Here is a 17,964-nt window from a genome sequence, read left to right on the forward strand (position 1 = left end):
ATATTCTTATATGGAATAAATATAACACAATGCTAATACCAAAAACACAGTTTAAAGCAAAATAGCTTTTTTATGTGCCATAGTTAGTCAATCTTGTTTAAGACATGACTAAGTGCATCTTTGCTTCTGTCTGCTATTTCCACAATGAGTTTTTTTTTAACTTACATTATCATTGCCCTTTTGTCACATGGTGTAGTGCTTGAAGTGCATCAGGAGTGATGAAAGGCAGCTGTAATGCCTTTGTCATTTCATTGGGTGATAATGTAATACACACATGCATTCTTCAAACCAACAGCTCAGCAATGGATCTCTCACTCTGGTCACATTCACAACCTCTTGAATAGGATGAAATATTATATCATTAAAATATTTATATTAATAAATATTATTATTATGGCCAGCAGCCATATCACCCTGCAACTCACAACTGGCAACCCACTGAAGCTAAGTGGGTATGAGCCTGGTCAGTACCTGGATGGGAGACCTCCTGGGAAAAATTACTAGAAGAGGTGTTAAGTGGGGCCAGCATGGGGCACTCACCCTGCAGTCCATGTGGGTCCTAATGCCCCAGTATAGTGACAGGGAGACTATACTGTAAACAGGCACCATCCTTCGGATGAGACGTAAAACCTAGGTCCTGACTCTCTGTGGTCATTAAAAATCCCAGGGTGTTTCTTGAAAAGACTCGGGGTGTAACCATGGCGTCCTGACCAAAATTTCCCATTGGCCCTTACCAATCATGGTCTCAAAATAATCCCCCTCTATGAATTAGCTACATTACTTTGCTCTCCTCCCCACCGATAGGTGAGCGTTCTGGCGCACTATGGCTGCTGTCGCATTATCCAGGTGGATGCTGCACATTGGTAGTGGTGGAGGGGAGTTCCCATTACCTGTAAAGCGCTTTGAGTGGAGTGTCCAGAAAAGCGCTGTATAAGTGTAAGCAATTATTATTATGGACACCAATTATATGTGGCATTCTAATTGCATATCTGCTGTCTCTACAACTCATGGCCTCTCTTTATTCATGTAAGGCAGTATGAATAATGAGCAGTTCTGTTATTTTACTGGGTGCACATTTTAGTCTACGAGGGCATTATGTAAATTGACTGATGTTTTAGGAACTCTGGTCCTGCAACTTTAAACTTGCATATCATAATAAATCATTGAGGAATAACCGCATGGGAGTGAGGTCTCTCTTTAAATAAATTTAGCAATTCCCTCAGCTCTTAGCTAAGGCAGGGCCCCAAATTTCCTCCCCTGAGCTTGCTACTAACAAGTCTCCTTTATTAGTTTGGCCTCCTGTATCTTTTCCTGAAAGCCTGCTAACTTTATAGAACTGTGTGTTGAAAATGAGTCTGTGTGCCAGTGCTACAAAAGTCTAAGTTTACAAAGACATTTACCTCTCCATTTTCCAGCTGCAAGTTTGAATCTACATGAGTCTTTGCACTCAACAGCTCTACAGGAAAGGAGAAATCATCAATACAGGTGACTTTGAAGAACATAAGAATATAAAAAATCCATGTAGGTCCTAAGTCAGTCTGAATTGTTTTTCTGTCTGCTCTGATTTATTATAGTCTACAGTAATTCACATTTAGGCAATTTATTTGAACTCTCTGAGATAATTGAACAGAAATATGAACTTGTTAAATAAAGATATGGTAGCAAGCCATAGCTCTGTAATTGTTCTCTACTTATGTTGCCTTTATGCACACCAGACTTAACCAGACAAGGAATTGGGGTAGTTCACATCTTGGGTCAAACATAGAATAACAGCGCTCTAGGGACAGGCTTCTCAGCTGACTGGACTGAGGGATTTGTACACAGGTGTTGAACTGTACATACTAGCAATAAACATTTTGTTTGGGTTGAAGGATTAGCCCATGCAGCCAAGGCCATCTCTCTCCGATGTTCAATGTGGGTATTTGACAAATACACTTTAAACATGTGTATTTGACATCTGTAATTTAACTAGATGGGAGAGTCTTTGAAAAGGGAGGAAAACGTTTGTAAGGCACTGTAACTGATTCCTAGGAGGCACATGGCACAGGTCTTGATCTAACAGTTTATCGACAGAATGTGTGAGTCAAACATTACTACAACAAACAATTTAGATTTATGCCTCCTCCAAGATATAGGCTGATCTGTAGACATCTTTTCTTGCTTTGGTGGGAACACAGAATTGTTTATGTAGCACTATTGGTTTTGTTTTTTTCATATTTATCTACCATTGACTTTATTTAAACATATTTAATATTTTCTGAATACTTAAGCATTCTGTTTCCCCCCAAATTCTTAATTTGTTTTAACGTTGATTAGTGCACTGAACAAGATTAAAAGAAATGAGACCCAACACTAAGGGTAAATGAGCAAAACAAACAACCACAAATTATATATGGTAGGTTATATCATGAAGAAACAAGGGTAATAACTTTTCAATGAAATAATTAGCCACTTAATTATGTTCACTATTAGGAACACCTGTTTAACATTGATTTTCAGTAAGTTAATGTTACATGACCAATCCAACAACAGGGTATTTTAAATAGAGTGTTAAGATGTTAAAATGGGTTGAGATAGACAAAGACATGACGGATATAAGTAGACATAGACATGATAAAGGTTTATCTTTGTCTCATCTTTAATGACTAAATTTGAAATGCACTGATTTGTGATTCCTGCTGTGCTCCTAACACAAATTATTATAAACATAACAAATGCACCACTTCACTTCAATCAAACTGTCAGCTCTTAATGTATAGAGCCCTCATTACTCTCTAAATACTCAACATTTACATTTCACAAATTTCATTTTTAGATGTCTTCTGAAAGATGAATAGTTCAGCTAATACCCAGGTTTTCCAGTCATGACTTTGAAGCCATTTATTTTTATTTCATATTGGTGACTTCAAGAGTGTATAAAAATATAGATATTTTAGAATTTGTCTTTGTCTCATTCTGTTTTAAAAATATTTTAAATAAGAGTGCTGAAAGATAAATCCACAAAATACAGGAAATAAAACAAATGCCTATGAAGAAAAGATTTGTCAAAAGGACTACAGATAAAAAACCAAGTGTGAGACTGAAACCTGTGCCATCCATGTTGTATTTATAATGCATTCTGTTGCTTTCTTCTCCTCCTGTAGACAATATAGGGAGTGATTAGGCCTACAAAATGTTACATTGTAAAAGTGTAGATTTTAAATGAGGGGGAGGTTAAAACATATACATATATACAATTATGGTTATTATACATATATTTATTAATATATATTAATTAAGGTTTAACAATGAAATAAGAATCTGGGAAGACTTCTAGAAATTAGGAGGTAGTACATTTATTTAGTACTGAGAACAGGAAGCAAGTGTGTACACAAAGGATGGTGGATGGAACAAGCTGCACAGGTATGTTGTTCAAGGTGATTCTTTGATCATTTGAAAAAGTTTCTCAGATTAATGAAGTAAATAATGATCAAGAGAACAAAATGAGCTTAATAGTCTCTTCTCATTTGTATCCTTTCTTATTTTCTTATGTTTTAAGCAGCTCCTTGCAGTACAAGTCTCATCAGACTGAATTAGCTAGTAATCCATCTGATAAGTTATAAACACCTACACCCAATGAAGGGTGTAGGCATTGATGAGTCACTATTATTGGCACTGCCACTTCAGAAAGAAGCATTAAAGACTAAGAAATTTAAAGCTGTAATGTGTAAGTCTATTCTTTAACCCTCTGAGATCCAAGCATAAATGTACATCCTCAAAAGGATCAGGTGACCAGGGTATATCTTAGAGAATTGTTAGACAAAAGATTGCATTTTTACCAGAAGAAGATAACAAAGACTGTTTGAAGATTTATAGTGTTTTAACTCCTTATTTTTGGTCAATTTCAATTGTAGATTATCCATTATTGGCTGTAATTGGGGTGCATCATGTTGTACCCTTACGTTTTTTGTTTTATCTGGCTCATTTGTCTATGAGGCGTAGGACAGGTGACATGTATGTTTAAAATGGGTAAATGGTACTAACATAACTCAGACTCACCTGTATTGAGGAACAGAGGAATATGCAGCCACACCTTCTGTCCTCCAGATGAGCACCATGGAGGACAATGAAAAATGGAGAAAATGGAGGACAAAGGAAAAATGATTATAAATGAGAAGGAGAAAGTGAAGGCAAGGGCTTCTAGAAAATCACCAAATTTATAATACTGGTTTCAGTTTTCTTACAATAATGTAATGGTTTTCCACAGGTTTGAGTCCACATTCAGAAAATGACATCTGTAACTATAAGTGATTTCTTTGACTTAGTTGAAGAAGAATTTTCCAGAGATGGGTTTTATCACTTTATCATTCTATTTCTTATTTCACTCTGAAATCCCTTTTTGTCTGTATCATTGAGATTTAAAACAAGTCAGAAAATCTTCTTCTTTGAGATGTTCCCACCTTCACTCCTTCACATACATTATATAAAGCAATTCAATACTTCAAATGTTTTAAAGCTGTACCAGGATTACATACCAGTTGTTCAAAATTTTCTTTCTATTGTATTTTAAAAAATGATAGGGTGTGTTCTTAAATCATTGTTAAATGAATGAGTGGGGAGTTGCAATGGAACAAGCAGAGGTTTTTCTCCCATTGAACAGTAAAAACAAAGGATTTTGATTGTGGGGCTCTATTCAAGTGTGTGGTCTTCTGTGGAGATACTGTACACAGATGACAACGTACAGTATTCCTACCCTTCAAACTCTGTGATACGCATTAGAACCATACAGTACATAGACTAACATACTAGCAAGCAAAGTTCTTCTGCACAACTGTAGTGCTTTTAATCACAAAGAATCTCAAAGCATTTTTTACATGAGAGCACTTAATAACTAAAGGGGCACCCACTTCAACTAAAGGGGGGGGGCATGCAGGTTGTTCAAGCCCAGAGAGGAAGCCAGGACTGATACCAGTTCCTTGTGCAATCTTTTAGAGACCATATAAGACATTGGTTTAATGTCTCATCCAGAGGACAGTCTTTCCTACATCATGGTGTCCTTGTTCACCATATATGGGCATTGATTATGAAATTCGGTTTCTGTTTTAGAAGGTTGACCTTAGGTGGCAGCCTAGTTTTCCTTGGAGATCTCCCATTCCAATACTATACTAAGAGGCGCTTAAAGAGGAGCCTGTGAACATTAAAATGTTCAAAATCTGAATATATACAAAAATATTTTTCATCCATTTAGCAGTACCTTTTTTGGTTGAAAAACAAATTCTGAAGCCATTCTGTAAATACTTTGATGTAATTTAGCATAATTTATTGATTTGCAACAAAATTGAACTCACAATGCATGGTTCAAATGGTGGCAATTAATTAGGTTGGGACATCTGGGTATTATTGTGAGGTATACTGCTTTCAGCAGACCTGCTGATAAAAGCTAGTACCTACGGGGGAATGACAACTGTTTTCCACGGATGTACAGTACAGGGTGGGTGCAGTCACCTCCTGAGAGAAGAACAGCCAGCTACATAATTAGTTTAATTATGTTTTGTTATGTGCTATCTTTTTGTGTATTCTCTAAATTGTATAAGTGGTTGCAGTCTTATTCTCTGTGCCACCCTATGAACAGCTGCTGAATTCCCTATCATTCTGGCTCAGTGGGAGGTGAAGGTTTCACACACAGTATTTTAATGGACCTGTTAATTTATCATACTGGAGTCATTAAGCTAAAGAAGTCACAGTCTGTTCATCTGGAGACTCCAGATACTGTACACATCCTTCCATTAGGGTTGTAGGGTCTGACTCACCCAGTCTCCAGTCTTTCAGTTGCATAAGAGCAGTTGTGTCTGGAGGATTGCAATATATAGATGTATTCACAGGTTTCATGACCTTTCACCAATTACATTTTGCTAGATTCTTAAAAAAGATATCAAATGAGTCATGTTTGACAGTATGCATTACTTTTTAATGTATTTTGTATTATGTCAATTACATCAACGTAGCACAGTTATGCCATTTTTAATGAAAGGCTTAAAATGACTTTAAAAAAAATTACTGTGAAGAAAAAACAGTTTATAGGTTAGTTGGAAATTGCAGATCATGACTTTTTATGTCTTATTGCCTAGCAGAGTAAATATGACTGTTAATATTAGAAAAGTGATGTTTGACTACAAGATGATACTCAAGTATACAACAAAAGTAATGTAATTTACAACATACAGTACAATAGTAAAAGCAGCAGACTTAATGGGGTTTGCCTCATTGGTGAAATTACACATTAAAAACTACTTTTTTAATAACCCATTTATATCCATGTACTAACATAACCCACTCTTTTTCCATGTACTAACATTCAGAGTGGCTGACACTCTGATGTCTTTACAAATGTCTTTAGTCAAGACTCCTTTTAAAAATATCTGTTGTAATCAACTTATTTATTTCTAATGTATTACTGTATTGTGGTTCTTATTTACAATAGTTTCCAAATTTATTCATACCCTTGATACTGTAACTAAAAGATCATCCATATCTATTTGCCATGCTGACTGTTTCTTGTATTCTGTCATGTGATGTTTTTCACACATACTGTGTGTCAGAGTGGGCTGCTCTTTGTTATGAATCAAAAAAAGTGTAATAAAACGACCAAGGTTCAAAATGCATGCTGGTGAGTTTGCACATGCAAAATAATATGTGCATGCACAAAAAGCATTCCGGTTCTGCAGGTTTTATTCACACGGCAGTTATACCACAGTTAACAGAAAGACTGAGGGAAACAACTTTACTAAAGTTATTTACAGATTGAATGGGGAAACATCTCTGTTAACTATATGTGATGCCTCTTCCAGTTTGCACCAAGCTTCAGCACTAGGCAAACCTGGCAGATGAAATTTAATGTAGACAAGTAGAGATTCTTGCACACATATATAAAAGCAACAACAAAATCATAAACTATTGATATAAGAAAATACTGGAATAATAAGATAGAACTGAAAATGATTTAAAGAGTCAAATGTTTATGTCCACACATTTTTATGGTCTCTAACCAGTGTAGGAAAGCAATACAAAAACAGAATGTTAGGGATAATAAAAAGAGGAAAATGTAGAAATAGTATTAACAAGTGTTTAAACTGTACAATGCAGTAGTAAGATCTCATTTTGACTTGTTCAGATCAAACTATGGAAGCAACATGAAATGTAGAAATGTACTTAGAAATTAGACCAAGGGTCTCTTTTTCCATAAAAGGTTGCAGGAGTGTGGAACAAGTGATGTATCCATGTTTTCAGTACATGAAACTGCCAAGCTGGCTTCCTTCAAGAACAGTTTGGATTAGATCATCAGATCATTGATCCATTTGCAACAAATAATTCCTTACACTTATAATGTGCTTTTCTGGACTCTCCACTCAAAGTTGTTACAGGTAATGGGGACTCCCCTCCTCCTCCACCAATGTGCGGCATCCACCTGGATGATGTGACGGCAGCCATCGTGCACCAGTGCACTCACCACACATCAGCTAACAGAGTGATGAAGCCAATTCATAGATGGGGGTTATTAGGAGGCAATTATTGGTAAAGGCTTATGGTAAAGGTTTCAAGAAACGTCCAGGGAATTTTAATGACCACACAGTCAGAACCTTGGTTTTTTGTCTCATCCTAAGGATGGTGCCTTTTTACAGTATAGTGTCCCCATCACTATACTGGGGCATTAGGACCCACACAGACCTCAGAGAGATTGTAAAAAGCTTAAAAAAATGTTAACTTTCAATTATGATCAAACTAGTCCAGTTTTGCAGAGTTAAATAAGTAATTGCGCAGTTTATGAAGTTCAAGAGTAATACGTCTATTATGTTTAGTATGTGTAAAACAATGGCTTTTGGGCCCTTGGTATAATGTTGGGAAACAGCATTTCACAGATGGTTTGAATGGAGCCTTGGGGTGAAATTTCCTCTGAAAGATTTATAAAAACAGATCTTAGAGAATGCTCCTCTACTTCCAGATTGCAGCTCCTTTGCCAGGCATGTAATTCTAAATATCAGTACTCTCTTACACACACAAATCACCTTTTAAACCATTATCTATTTAAAATTTTTATAAAGAGGAAGAATAGGAAATAGGAATTTACAAAGCTCCTTTGCAAAGATGTGTAAGCAGTGGTAGTGCTTGCTATACATGATTTTTACAGTGTGGTAACCAATAATCCTATTGTAATGGACATTTTTTACATTTGAGTTACAACATTTGCATTACAATACAAAATGTCAGATTTTTACAGACTAACAATGAAACACATCAATGTTCATTCCTTTATTTTCTAACCACTTACTCCTGTTGAGTGTTGCAGTGGTAACAGGCTGAGCAGGGCAGTCCAGACTTCTCTTTCCCCAGCAATTTTCTCCTGCTACTCCTCACCAGATGCCCGAACCACCTCAGCTGGCACATCCAAGGTCCTTCTGGATTGCTGCGTTCCTCACCATGTTACGGAGAGTGAGCCCAGCCTCTCCTGGAGAAGGATGAAGAGTGTGATCCCTCTGCAGTTAAAACACATCTTCTGGTTCTCCTTTATAGAAATGCAGCTCACCACCCCAGCCTGGCAATCCAGAGGTACTGTCCCTACCTTCCACGCAACATTGAAGAGGTGCATTGACCATGGATGTCATCCACTCCTGCAGCCCTACCACTATGGATCTCAGTGACCTCAGCCAGGGGTAAGCGGCGATATCCGCTTACCCCTCTTGAGCCATTGATTGGTATGTCCCAAAATCTTCAAGGCCATCTGAAAGGCCCCTCCGAACTCCTCCTATACCCAGGCCTTTGCTTCAGTGACTGCCACAGCTGCAGCCCTCTTGGTCCACAAGTACTTCTCAGCCAACTTCAGAGAACCCCCCCCTCAAGCAATGAATGGAATGCCTCCTTCTTTGACTTGACTGCTTTATTTCACTGCTAGTATCCACTAGTGAGTCCTAGGATTCCTCCCATAACAGGCACGAGCTCATTCTGGCCACAGCTCACTTACGCAACTGCGGTCATTTTGCTCTGTTTGGAATCAATATCCATGACCTTCCCTGGGATAAAGGAGAAACTTTTCTGGAGTTGGCAGATGAACTCACCCCACATTGAGGCATCCAAAAGGCCTTCCCAGGAAACCCTTAGTGTGTGTTTGGGCCTACCTGCTCTGTCCAGTTGATGTCCCCTCCATCTGACCCCATGCACTAGCAAGTGTTGATCAGTTAACAGCTCTGTCCTTCTCTTTTCCCAAGTGTCCAGAACATATAACCTTAGATCTGATGATACCACCACAATGCCAACCTTCATCAACCTTCAGCCCCAGTTGCTCTGGTAACAAGTACACTTATAAGCAATCTTGTGGTGTCCATTATGAACAGTCCATGACTGAACTCAGGTTCAGATCAGGAAGACCATTCCTTCCAATCATGCCCCTCAAGGTCTCTGTCATCTTTTATGTGATCTTTAAATCTCCCAGCAGGACTGTAGAGTCAGTAAATGACACCCTACCGAGCACTGTGCCTATTGTCAAAGGAGCCTGAATACTCAGAGCAGTTAGATGAATAACCATAGAGAACAGACTTTTCTTAGCTAACACTAGCTGTCACATTGAAACGGCCCTCTTGTCCACTGGGACAAACACCTACTGTGTGGTACCCAGCCAAATACTTGCAAGTATCCACACACCTGCTGGGACCTCTAATTTGGGGAAACTCCAGAGTAGGAAAGACCACCTGTGATCAAGAACTCTGATTCCAGAGCTAATGCTGTGCATAGTGGTAAGACCCACTATATCTTGTTAATGTATTTCAACCTCCTGCTTCAGCTTCTTCCCCATCAGTGAAATGAAGTTCCACATCCCAAGCTAGTTTCCTAATTTTCCATGCAGACCTGTCCTGCTCCTGCCCATATCCAACTGGCATCGTGCCTGACTCACATTCTACACCTTGCAGGTGATGAGCCCACATGATGGTTCCATGTAGCCAATTTCTGCTCAGACATGCCGCGTTGTGTAAAGTCACTGATACTGGCAAGGTTCTCTCAATTCTTACTGGAACCACCTGGGAGTCTTGTTTGGATCATTTTTTGTCTGGCCCCTCACCAGCTTACACCAATTTCCAAGGGGGAACCCTACCAGGAGCACAAAGCTTCAAACAACATAGCTCTAAGGCTCCTCGGTGCACTCAAGCCCTTCCACCATGACAGGGTCATTATACAGTTCAATTATATATATATTTTTTAATTATTATTTTATGTATTATGATTTGATATTTTAATGTTAATATTTTGTTTCATCCATCCATTTTCTGATTTTTGTATCCAATGCTGTGGATCCAGGTGCAAGGTGGGATACTCCTGGATGGGATGCCTGTTCATATTTTCTTATTTGATCATATTCTATGTATTTGCAATTCCTGTTTTTTAAAAGTTGCACACACACATTCAACTGTTTCCTTTGAGATAAAACATTCCATTGAATTTGAAATGAATTGTACTACATGTTTTCTTTGTTCTAATCATTTAAAAATGACTATTTTTTATGGAATATTTTCATGGAGTTGAGTTAAATTAATAACAGTTTTGTTTTGTATTCTTTACATTTATAGCTTATGTTTAAGGTCTCAATGTCTGGTTTTGTGCTACATTTGTTACTCTAGTTTGTACTATTTTGGAACTTTATCTGATCCTAGAAAATTCATCTGAGAATACTAAATACTGCCCTCCGCCTTATGCCATTTTGCCAGTATAAATGAATGACTTCATAGAGTTCTCAGCATCTGTTTTGAACAAGTAGCCAAATCTGCTAACTTCCTTTTTTTCTGAAACTTCACCCAGCACCATCTTTTTAGGGATTATTATCCTTAATACTTCCAAATACACACTAGCTTTTTTTCTGACTTACCATAGATAATAAATAGGACTATTAAGAATTAAACATACTATGATAACCCCCATAACAACATATCTCCTTGACAAAAGGAGTTTACATTTGCTTTGTAGAATTAATCACTATTTATAGACACCATTGGCCACTGAGTTGGATTATTGCTGGTTAGTATGTAAAAAGCCTTTTAGGATTTTTAGATTAGGCAAAATAAGATATGATTTGGCCTCTCAGATAAGGAGAACCTTAGGATGATATTAGTTTTAAGAAAAAAAATCTATAAGCAAAGGCATGAACTGAACAAACTCTCCCTCTGCATAAAGCGGTATTTTAAAAAGTCAAGGTTTCTGTGATGATGGCTTGTTGAGGGAAAAGACTAGAAGTATATGATTAGATATCACAATATGGTGACACTGAAGATTCCAACAAGACATTCCCCAGGCTGAAATATATACACAAACAAATGTGATCCTACCAGTTAAGAATCACGCATACCAGTTGAGCATGCATTGTTTTTTTTAATGAAGTACAGAATAGAGAGTTGCACCATTTATTTAGGCTATACCCGATACAAGTACTGTACATGATATTTGCTAATTGACTATGATGCATCTGATTTGCTTTGGATTGCCAGAGAGGCGCAATTATTTAAAACCACATTCTCTAATAGATTACTTGGGCCTTTAGAAATAATTTCTTCTCCAACACCATTACTCAAGCTACAAATAAGCACTGAAATAGATAGGGGTGACTGAGTCCCGTGTCAAGACCATAAATCCCATGCTGTATATTCAAAGCTGTAAATACATCATGCTGTTTGTATGAATTGTCACAATGGCGTCTTACCTCCTGATGGTAACTGATGTACTTTAAAGACCCTCAGACCTTACTGCTATCTTTACAGAGTATTCAAAGAGCAAAAATGGTTTGTACAGCTGCTTTTCTCTTGAGTCTGGAAGGATGCAGTTCAATTCCATGTTTATTTGTCATTCCAGCCATGTACAAGCATACAGTGAAACAAAATATCATTCTTCCTGGTCCACAGTGCAAATACAGACAGGACACTGACAAAGATATTGTAGACAGAACACACATAGTGCAAAGTGCAGATAGTGCAAATCACAAGGCAATACATAGTGCAATATACACAATGCATTGGGGGGGTTTAAAGCCTGTTTCTGAAATTGGAGTGGGTGCAAGTAGATTCCAGGGTGTTGGAGAGCCTGACAGCCTGCGGGAAGATGCTGTTACAGAGTTTGGTGGAGCTAGCCCATACACTGCAATATCTTTTCCCAGGTGATAGGAGGGTAAAAAGTTTATGAGAGGGGTCATCTACTATACTGGAGGCCCTGTGTATGCAGCGTTTCTGATAGATAACAGAAATGGAAGGGAGGGAGGCTCCAATGATCTTTTCAGCTGTTTCCACAATTCGTTTCAAGGGTCTTGCTGTCTGAAGCGTTGCAATTCCCAAACCAAACAGTGATACAGCTGGTCAAGGTGCTCTCAATGGTGCTTCTGTAGAAAGTGGTAAAAATGGGTGGGGGAAGGTTTGCCCTCCTCAGTTGCTGCTGGAAATAGAGATGGTGCTGTGCTTTCTTGGCTAGAGAGGTGGTATTGAGGGATTGAGTGAGGTCATCTGCAATGTGTACACCAAGAAACTTGGTGCTTCTAACTGTCTCCACAGGGGAGCCATTAATGTACAGTGGGGAGTGATCAGCGTGGGCCCTCCTGAAGTCAATGATTATCTCTTCTGTTTTGTTTACATTAAGAGATAGGTTGTTGCCCACCACTTTCGTGTCATTGGCAAACTTGATGATGCAGTTCGAACTGTGGCACTGTGGAACTTGGCAGTACAGTCATGAGTCATCAATGGGAATAGAAGTGGACTGATCACACAGCCCTGGGGCTTCCGGTGCTTATTGTGATGGTGCTAGAGATGTTATAACCGATCCGGACTGTTTGAGGTCTCTCGGTCTGAAGTCCAGAATCCAGTCACAGAGGGACGTGTTAAGGTTCAGCAAGCTCAATTTTTCTGTCAGCTTCAGGGGGATGATTGTATTAAATTCGGAACTGAAGTCAATGAAAAGCATTTTTACATAAGAGTCTGTCTTATCAAAGTGGGACAGGGCCAGGTGAAACGCAAGAGGTACAGCATGATCAGTAGACCGGTTGGGGCGGTATGCAAACTGAAGGGGTTCCAGAGGTGTAGGGAGTCTAGACCTTATGTGGCCCATGACTAGTCTCTCGAAGCACTTCTTGGTAATTGGTGTGAGTGCCACGGGGCGATAGTCATTGAGGCAAGATACCGCTGACTTCTTCAGCACTGGTATAATAGTGGTTGATTTGAAGCATATGGGGATAACCACCTGGCACAAGGAGATATTAAAAATATCTCTGAGGACGTCAGCTAGCTGTAGTGCACATTCCTTGAGCATGTGACCAGGTTTATTATCGGGTCCAGCAGCCTTAGGTGGATAAACTTTGACTAGTGTCCTCCTTACATCAGCTGGTGACAGGCAAAGCACCTGATCGTCACAACGTTCAGCGCTTCGAACCGTGCATAGGACTTGTTCAGCACATCTGGAAGGGAGGCATCACCGTCACTGACATGTGGGGTAGTCCTGTAATGATCTGGATGCTCTGCCACATGCGCCGTGTGTCTCTGGTGTCCAGGAAGTGGCCATGGATTTTCTGTGCATAGGTGCGTTTTGCCTCCCTGATGGAACGGGACAGATTAGCCCTTGCAGTCCCAAGGGCTGCCTTGTCACCTGATCTGAATGCAGCATCACGGGTTCTTAGCAGTGCATGGACCTCTGCAGTCAGACATGGCTTCTGCTTGTTCCATGTGATGGTGAATTTGGAGACAGTGACATTGTCTATACACTTACTGATGTAGCCAGTCACAGATGCTGAATGCTCCTCTAAGTTGATGAGATGATCATAGGCAGCAGCCTCCCTGAACATATTCCAGTCTATGTGCTCAAAACAGTCCTGTAATGCTGAGATAGCTCCATCTGGACATACTCTGATCTGTTTCAGAGCCAGTTTGGCACGTTTGAGCAGTGGTCTGTATGCTGGGATTAGCATAACAGAGATGTGGTCAGAGTAGCCCAGGTGGGGGCGGGGAACAAATTTGTATGCATCACGGATGTTTGTATAAATTAAGCCTAGTGTTGATGAAATTAAGGGAGAACTGACTTAGAATCCATTTAAAATTACAGGAATTTGTGCCTGTGATGTAAGGCTGAATAATGGTTGTTCATATGAAAAATCAATTTAAGATTGAAGTCACAACAATGACAAAGCCGTCAGGATGAGCAGTTAAGTTATGGTATTATAGTACTGGAGGCTATCTCAGGTAACAAGACAATTCTAAGGAAATTTAAATTGAATGAATAGCTGTAGAATAAATAGTTAAGATATCACTGTGTAACCATTGACATGCAATTATAAATAACAATATAGTTAAGTTGCATAGTTAACTATATTGTTAACTATGCAACTTTCATTTTCATAAGCAGATGTATTCATCAACAGAAACTATTAAGTAAAATTGGCAAACTTCAAACATCTTTTTGGCATTAATATACATTTATTAAAGTTACTTTTTAAAGAGATACTACACACTAGCCAAATAACTATTCCACATTTGAATAACTTGTTAGTCCTCTATGAGCTTAAACATCAGCTGAACAGGATACTCTAGTTTTAGAAATATTTGCAATGGAAAACGCTGCTTTTCTTCTAGCAACCTTCATCTGATGTTCTGTTGATGGAAATGGTGTAAGATTGAGCTGCACAATCCTGTGGTTGTAACAGTCTTCAGTAATACTACAAATAAAGCTGATCTGGGGATTATTCTGGCAGGGAAGGTGATAGAATTCTCTGTCATGCATTGTCAATTTTGCCAATGAATTTGGTTTCTTGAAAAACTGTAGTAGACTGCTGAATGTAGTTACTTGATAAAACCTGGAACATTGTCAAACATCTGTAAGAAAACCTCAACTATGTAAGCAAAACTCAACAATCATCCATCCAGCATAACTATAGAAGAGGCCAGGAGACTGTACTAGTGTATTATTACATATGGAAATTTAAATAACAAATTCCATGGCTGAGAAAGTATTCACTTTAAATCGTCATAAACATGAAACATCTTTTGCATTAGCTTCTGAGTGTTAAAATAAATCACCTCAGAACTACTCCAATGTAAAATCTGCAACCAAGTGATTGTCCACTCAAAATACACTCATTAGACCAATCAACAACTAAGAGTGGAGAATTACCATTATGGGTCAAGCAATAAGTATTGGGCAAACAACTAAATGTGAAAGACACGTAAAAAATAGAAGGTAAAATAAGGAAGCAGGAAAATTTGGAATATTTCAAATACTGCTGTATTTAGAGGTTAATTCAGCTTGTACAGAGAACCCTTTGCTTGGAATACTTGTTTGGTTCTGGAGGTGCAGTAGTGGACGGTTGACTGATACTACTGATGAAGTAAGTGGTCAGCTCTCTGATAGTGGAAGTGATGCAGCTGCTGGGTGTGTACAGGCAGGTTTCTTTCTGGCCTTCTGTGCAATAGCTCCTCCTGTGGATTGCTGGTCACCCTCGAGCTAGATCAGTTAGAGCTTCTTGCCCAACACCGCTGTCTGACTGTGGGCCTTACTGTAACAATAAAGTATTGTAGCAAAAAGTATTCTAACAAACTGTGCACATTTTGAATCTTCCTGCAGTGGTCTGGGGGTGTTAGTGTGACATTTATTGAAAATAAATATTGCCTATCCATCCATTTTCTAAGTGCTTCATCCAATTTAGGGTTGCAGGGGAGAGTGGGGGGCAGTTACTGTAAAATTGAAACATATTTTGGAATTTGAGAGAAAAATCAATAACCGTATTCGAAACTTAAAGCACTGAAAAAATATGTAAAAACATGTACTATATAATTCAACCTAGATCCCAATGTTCTTCATACTAAGAATGTTATTAATCTTACTCTTTTTCACACAAGTACAGCCAACTGTGAAATGGACCAATTCACATTTCATAACAATATTTACATTATAACAGTCAAAATATTTTCCAGATCACAGGAATACTCTGGAAGGAGAAAAAAAGAGTGTACAGTACAGTATATGGGAGAAATATCAAATCTCTTTAACTGTTTTTGACATTTAAAAGTGCAAACAATTACAAAGTGTTTCATTGTTTCTTTGTGCCATGAACTTTGGAAATGAAGAAAAGCCCAGAGACCATTATGGTTCATGAATGACTGTTGTTCAGATTACTGAGGGTATCTTACAACACTTTTAGAAGGTAAGAAATTGTATATTTTGTATATATGTCATTTGTTATTTTCAGTTCCTGTTGTAGCTACAGTATATCTCTCAAAATTAGTTTAAGAGCTACTGGATGTTTGACAGTAACTATATAATATTTAGAATTAAATGAGAATCAAAAGAATATTACCCTTCTGATTGCTTTTAAATTAATTTCTGAATGCATCAGATCTTGATCAAGCAGATGACTTATCACCAGCATTAACACTGAACTTACCTAGTGCAAGGAAGCCCATTAAAATTTGTACTCTATGCACATTATATTGCAAATATCTATCCCAAGATGACAGAGGAATAACTTTCAGTTCTGGTGCTACAAGTAAGCCCAAAATAGATATTTCACTTGACCAGATTATTCTGCATAATGAATTTTAATGATCTGTTTATAATTCAAAAAGCAGCTATTGTGGTATAAATCTATATATTATTAAGGGATACATGGATCTGTGCTTCTAAAACAGGGATTGTGCATTTCAGGGAAGGTGACCCACAAAATAAACATTTTAAGATTCTTCTGTTTTAAACAACTTCACACTTCTGGTTTATGCTTCCTTGTTTGCAAAAGGCTTTTTATTTAATTCTGATAGAACAATGTTGAACATATTCCTTTCAATCAATGAGATGAACCAGAAGAAAAGAGGCAGTTACATATAGGTTAACAAGAATTTTGGGAGGGATATTGATGACAAGACAATCTCACCCAGCTGTTCCTAATCACCATCATTACTGAAATAAGACATGTATGTCTCAAACACCTCTGTTCACATTTCATGCAGCCTTCCTCCACCTCATATCCACCTTATAGCTACTCCTTGCTTAGCTCCTCTTTCTTAATTGGGTTCAACTCTCCTCTTTCTATGGCCACGTGGCTGCCCCTAAACAAAATGAGTTAAACCAAAACTGCCCAAAGACAAAGCATCTGATTCTTAGATGTTGTTGTCCCTCATGAACTTTCTTAAATATGGACTGGAGTAAATACTGTTGTAAATATAGTAAAAAGCCCCTGAGACATAAAACTTGAAAAACCTGGAAAAAGAAATCAGATCCAATCCTGTCATCCTTGAGGCACTGGGGAAATATGTCAGAAAAATTCAAAGGGTAGCAAAAGTAAAAAATATTACAGATCAAAGGATATCAAGGAAAAGATAATGGAAAACAGAAATTTATCATAGAGAAGTGGCATGCAGACACAGACATAAAAACTGACGTTTTGCATTTACCGTATTATTTCACTAGACTACCAGACCTAAATTTTGGTGGGAAATCATTCAGTGTGTTACATAGGTTAACAAAGGTGAGAAAGGTACAGTGCGTAACATAAATATATAGAGTATGTTTCTTCTAATAGAACAGAAGCTATTGTTAATGCAATAAATAGATTCTAAGGCACACAGGTATTGGGAAAAAAAATTAATAAGACATAACGTAGAAGAAATTCACCAAATAAAAAGTCTTTGCAAATCAGATTAACTAAGCATTTTATGCCAAAGGGTATCAGTATTTTTAGGTGGTAATAATGAAAACAGTCTTTCTACGTATTTTTTTCAAAGGGGTTAATAACAATTTTCTGCAGCTATTTCACTTCTCAGATGATTCCTTCCATAAGGAGGGTTTGGAGTAGGCAACACTACCAGTTAAAGAAATTATCAAGTACAGTGAATTATTTTTGTGTGAAATACCTTGAACTGTGGGAGGCACAGAGGTGCAGTGGTTAGCATTGATGCCTTGCAGTGCTGGGAATCTGGGTCCATTTCT

At 38.1% G+C, this 17,964-nt stretch overlaps 1 protein-coding gene across 2 annotated transcripts in view; it reads right to left on the reverse strand.

Moving 5' to 3' along the window:
• Nucleotides 1-17,964, reverse strand: part of snx18a (sorting nexin 18a) — a 62,294-nt gene that overhangs the window by 11,536 nt on the left and 32,794 nt on the right. The window contains exons 2-3 of one of the 2 annotated variants that reach the window (XR_011189073.1): nt 8,306-8,482; nt 4,039-4,075 (exon numbers count right to left, since the gene is read on the reverse strand). The gene's annotated coding sequence lies outside the window, so the exon portion shown is untranslated. Of the gene's footprint in view, nt 1-4,038; nt 4,081-8,305; nt 8,483-17,964 lie in introns of both variants that reach the window. The other variant, XR_011189072.1, reaches the window with a different exon arrangement.

Source organism: Lepisosteus oculatus, chromosome 3, assembly GCF_040954835.1.
Source record: "Lepisosteus oculatus isolate fLepOcu1 chromosome 3, fLepOcu1.hap2, whole genome shotgun sequence".
NCBI classification, from domain to species: domain Eukaryota; kingdom Metazoa; phylum Chordata; class Actinopteri; order Semionotiformes; family Lepisosteidae; genus Lepisosteus; species Lepisosteus oculatus.